Genomic DNA, 6,167 nt, shown 5'->3' on the forward strand with positions numbered 1-6,167 from the left:
GCCATTTTGTACAAAATAAAAGCATTTAAAAGCAAACTCCCTGATTAAACATTAAAGTACACTAGTGTGATAAACAGTACAAAAAGATTGAATCCAATATTTGGAGATAATATAGCATAATGAGTGATTTATAAGCAATTTTTTGAGGGAGGGCCCTTTTTGCTCTGTAACCTCGTAAGTGTGATAGGGTTCTGAACACAACACAAGGGGTCATATGATGCGATTTCAAGTTTTCAGTTCTCTTTGGAGTGTTACAAGCTGTTTGTGAATAGATAAGATCCCTAAAGTTGCAAAGACTGAAGTCTCAAACCCAAAGAGATATTCTTTATAAAAGTTAAGACTGGTCCACGCCCTCCTAAAACGCCTCGTTTAAACATGCCCCCACATGTCTACGTCACGATGTGGGAAGATTTGCATAACACCGCCCAAATGTTCACGCAAAGAAAGAAGGCGTAACTTTATTGTTGCTGCCACCGCCTCCATGTTAAATTCTTTCAAAAAAACAAGAAAAATTGGTTTGTTGTTGGTAAATTTACATTTATGGATATAGAATTTGCCAAGAAAATAAATTAAATTTATAGCAAAACAAGCTTTGTTTTTATTAGAATCAGAATCAGAATCAAAGTGTCCAAAAATAATATCTTTAAAAGTAACCGAGAATCTTTTTCCATTTTAAAATTTTAAATAAATTATTCCAGTAAAAGAGGGCAGGAGATATCGATATAATATCTTCAATAAACAAGGATCTAACTTTATTGTTTCTATCTTTTTTTCCTGAAAAACACATTTTACCTATTGGAGTGTCCATTGGCTCAGGGAAAGCAGGAGTTATTGTAGTAGACTGAGAGTAATTTTTAAAAAGCATACAGATTCCTGTTGGTATTGCTCCCATAACTATGGCAAATTATTTGGGAGTAACTGGCATATTGTATCCTGAAAGACATTCTGCGTAAGTCATTAGTAAACCTTTGTTGTTAAATAGCTGACAAACTAAAAGTAGTCCGTTATTAAACCACTGATCAAAAAATAAAGTTCTATTTTTGTATAAAATATTTTGATTGTTCCAAATAAAGAATTTATGGGGAGTGAAATTATGTTTATATATTAAAGCCCATGCCAAAAGTACCTGTTGGTGGACATTTGAAAGTTTGATAGGAATTTTTGATAAGTTGCACATCAGTAAAAATCGTATACCTCCAATATATGAAAAAGCTTGCTGAGGGAAAATATTCCAGATGGAGTTTTGATTATTCAAATATTGATGAAGCCAATTTATTTTGAAAGTGCAATTTAAAGAACTAAAATCAATAACATTTAAGCCACCTTTGTTGTAAGAATTTAAAATAACAGACTTCTTCATATAATGGCTTTTGTTTTTCCAGACAAAATCTGTTAGAGCTCTATCAACCAATTTACATGTAGGCTTATCTACATAAAGAGATTGGGCCGCATAAGAGAGGCGTGAAAGTCCCTCAGCCTTAGTGAGCAAAACTCTTCCTTTAATAGATAGATCCTTTGAAGCCAGCAATTAAGTTTTTTCTTTGTTTTTTCAATAATCGGATTAAAGTTTGTTGCGCATCTTTTTTCTTTAGTTATTTCTATACCAAGATATTTAACAGTGCTTTTAACAGCTATGACTGAGCCTGGTTTCTCCCAAGGTTTTTTCTCCATTCTGTCACCGATGGAGTTTTGGTTCCTTGCCGCTGTCGCCTCTGGCTTGCTTAGTTGGGGACACTTCATTTCCAGCGATATCGTTGACATGATTGCAAAGATATTATTTAAACTGAGCTGGATGTTGACATCACTGAATTCAATGATGAACTGTCTTAAACTGAAAAATGAGTGTTTACTATTGTCATTTTGCATTATTGACACACTATTTTCCTAATTAATGCTGTTCAGTTGCTTTGACACAATCTGTATTGTTAACAGCGCTATATAAATAAAGGTGACTTGACTTGACTATGCCACAGATTGAAGAGACATTACAACTTTTAATGGGAAATAATTCACATTTATCAATATTAAGGTTTAGACCAGAGGCTTTAGAAAATGACTGAAGAATATTTAAGGCTATTGAGATTTGAGAGGAGTCTTCTAAAAACAATGCTGTGTCATCAGCTAATTGACTAATGATTAATTCTGCATTTCCAACAGTGATGCCTTTTAGGTTACTCCTTTTAATATGTAAATTAAGAAATTGCACTGCAATTAAGAACAGATAAGGAGACACTGGGCATCCTTGACGCACACCACGATTTAGAGAAAACCTGGGAGAAGTACCGTTTTTTAGTTTAATTGAACTATTCCATTTACATACCATTTTAACCATCTTACAGAAATAATCACCAAAGCCTATTTTTTTTAAAGTGCTTGAAATAAAAAAACATGTTCTAAAGTATCAAAGGCTTTATAATAATCTAAGAAAAAGATGAAGCTGTCATTATAAATAATATCAGAATAATCTAAAATGTCTAATATTAATCTTATATTATTAGATATGTATCTATTTGGCATAAAGCCAGATTGTGTTTCATCAATAATAGAATGCAATACTCCTTTTAATCTTTTGGCCAGTATTAAAGCAATTCTTTTATAATCATTGTTTAATAACGTTATTGGACACCAATTATCTAATAAAGTAATATTTTTACTTGGCTTGGGAATTAAAGTGATCAGTCCTTGACATAATGTAGGTGGAAGAAAATATTTATTTATGCTTTCCTTAAAGACGTCTAACAAAAAAGGGGCTATGTTTTTACTGAACATATGATAGAATTCTGATGTTAGACCGTCTGTACCAGGGGATATATTAATTTTTAAAGATTTAATTGCTTCCTCAATTTCTTTTAAAATAATGGGAGAATCGCAAATGGCTTGATCAATGCTACTTAATTGATTAATGGAAAATAACGTCTCAAAAAAATCATGAGCATGCTGTTTGTTAAATTTAGATGTGCACAAATGGTGATAGAATTTGGCACAGAAATTGACAATGGTCTTTTGGTCTTCACAGAGAGATCCATCAATTATAAGCTTTCCAATCAGATTTTTTTTCATTTGTTGTTTTTCTAGTCTAAAAAAATAAGAAGAGTTTTGTTCACCTTCCTCAATCCATCTTTTCCGTGATCTAACAAATGCTCCCTCAGCCTTTTGTTTATAAAACTCATCTAACGCATTTTGATGATGAGCAAGCTCAACTTTTTCAGCATCCGACAGAACCATTTTAGATAGAAGATTTGAGATTTTACATATTATAATACTCTCTTCGTTTTTTTTCTTTTTAGTCAGTTTGCTACTAAAAGTACGCAAGTATTTACCAATTTCATATTTCGCCAATTCCCAATTACTACAAAAAATATTTTCCTTATTAGCTTTTACCCAATAATTAGTGATTATAAAATTAATTGTATCCTTTACTTCCTTGTACTTAAGCAATGAAATATTCAACTTCCAATATGAGGTAGTTCTTTGTAAATTAGCAGCATCTGAAAGATGAATGCATATAGAGATGCATTTGTGATCAGAAAGCGGCGATGGAATAATATCAGAAGATACATCATTTAAATCTCTAGAGATAAGCCACATATCGATACGAGATTGGTTTGAGAGAGAATTATTGTTCCACGTAAATATTTTTTGAGATGGATGAGTTTCTCTCCAACTGTCAAGTAAAGAAAATCATTGCATAAACCTCTTTAAATACAAACTAGAATTATCCGGAGACTTTGGAGGCCATCTGTCTAAGACGTTATCCAAAGCCACGTTAAAAACTAAAACTCCGAAAACTAAAAAACAGTTTGGATACTTGGCTAGCAAATTTAACACATGTTGTTCCACTTGATCAATAAGATTTTCATTATCTTTTTGTTGATTAAACCCATAAATATTAACAATAATAACTGTTACATTCGAAATTTTCAGTACAAGACAAATATAACGTCCACCAGGATCACAATCAGAACATACAATCTTCCCATCAAGAACAAATTCCTGAGATTAGAATGCCTTCTAAGTCATAATAAAAGGGGGGGGGGGGGGGTTATATAATTATAATCTCATAATTATATAAACAATTATAATTTAGGATGGCAGTAATTATAGTATATTCCTTCAAAATACCAAATAAATTATTTATTCTTTGTCTTTTAAGGGGAAGAAAAAAAATTGGCAAATTCTATATCCATAAATGTAAATTTACCAACAACAAACCAATTTTTCTTGTTTTTTTGAAAGAATTTAAAATGTATCTTAATACTATTTCATCCTCTGTAAATAAGAAAGCGAGAAGAACGACTTCAATTTGTAATGACTTTAATTTGAATACTCTAATTGAAATATAAATTAAGATCTTACCCTCATGTTTTTTTCCCTTTCTTCCAATTTTTATTTTTTCTTTATCTTTTTCTTCTTCTTTTTTTTCTTTTGTTCTGTATGTTCAGATGGCATTGTACATATTGTTGATAAATGTTGTGTACTCTATACAAAGTTGTATATCTTTAATGTCATCTTTGTGATGTTTGCATTCATAATAAAACAAATAAAATAAAAAAAAACAATAAAACCTATTATAAACGAGGCATTTGTTGCATCCAGTGGGGACATAATTACGGATTATAATGTCTTATACTGTCTTTTTACACATTGCGTTGCATCGCACCATTTAAAAAAAGTTAAATATTTTACAGCGTTGCACAAACCTATGCCTAAACTACATTTGTTCATCATTTTGTAACAGTTTATAATGTTTTCATTAGTTTGCACGTTTTGTGCAGTCGTCCCTGACTGAATGATTGCAGACATTCAGCACACTTAAGCTAGTTGTAAATTACTTTGATTTCAGTTCGTTGTGCTGTTGCAATGCTTTAAAACTGTGTCTGTTGTTAGTTGATTTCATTTAAATACAACAGCTGAAATAAACTTGTATTTGTGAATCGTTTTTCATCTATCCTTGTGTAATTGTTCTTAAACTGTTAGGCTTAGGCTGTATTTACAAAATGAATAGGAATCCAAGACCACATAGACAAGCATGAAAGTGTTCCTTAATAAGTACAATTTTGGATTAAACAAAATTGTATGGACACAAGTTTAAAAAGTAGCCTATATTTGGTACACTGTAAATGAGAAAACAAATACTTCACTGCATTTTATGGAATGGAATAAGAAACTAATTTCATGTTAAAAAATAATTTCATTAACAAATGTTCATAAGTGTGAGTGTGCTTGTTTTGATATGATATATAAAATACTGTTCTAAGGATTTGTATTAGTAAGGTTCTTTGTTCATGTCATCAACTGCATCAATTTAAAATATTAAAAAACATTAATATTGTGGAATAATTTTACATTAATTTTACCCCCAATTGATGTCAGATCTCAACTTCTTCTCTTTAGTGTCTCATGATCATTCAGAAATCATTTTAATATGCTGATTGTCTGCACAAGAAACATTTCTGATTATTATCAGAGTTGAAAATGGTTGTACTGCTTAATGAAGTGTGGAAACCATTATACAGTGACAGGATTCCTTGACGAATGGAAAGTTCAGAAGAACAGCATTTATTTGAAATATAATTTTCTTTTACATTATAAATGTCTTTACTGTCATTTTTATTAAATTGATGCATTCTTGAAGAGCAAAAATATGCATTTCTTAAAAAAAAAAAAAGAATTCATAGTAATCCTAAACTTTTGAATGGTATTGTCATGTAGCAAATGCCAGAATCGAGTGAAGAATTGTTTTGTTTTTTTAGCTTCATTATGTCATATTTTTATATAGCAGATTCTACAAGGACGTTAACATCACACTCTCTTGTCTCCAATGTTGTCTTATTTTGGTGCATACATCTTTTTAATTTGTAACAAGGATTCAATAGCGATTCATGCTCAAAATTCAGGAAAACTTTACTTTATTAATTGCATCCTCCATGACTAACATTTTCCTGGATTTTGAGTGTGAATCACTATTGAATTCATATTTTTAAAAACAAAATGTCACTGTCTCACATAATATCAAACATTCACACCAACACACATACACAACAAAAAGAAAACAAGTAGATAGAATAGAAAAAGAATAGAGAAAGCTAGTGTTAGAGGCCTTTTTTTAAAGAACACAAGCTGTTGGAAAACGAATAGAGAGTGCAAGTGTTAGAGGGTCAAATATA

Source organism: Sinocyclocheilus grahami, unplaced genomic scaffold (assembly GCF_001515645.1).
Source record: "Sinocyclocheilus grahami isolate Dianchi unplaced genomic scaffold, SAMN03320097.WGS_v1.1 scaffold47.1, whole genome shotgun sequence".
Lineage (NCBI taxonomy): Eukaryota > Metazoa > Chordata > Actinopteri > Cypriniformes > Cyprinidae > Sinocyclocheilus > Sinocyclocheilus grahami.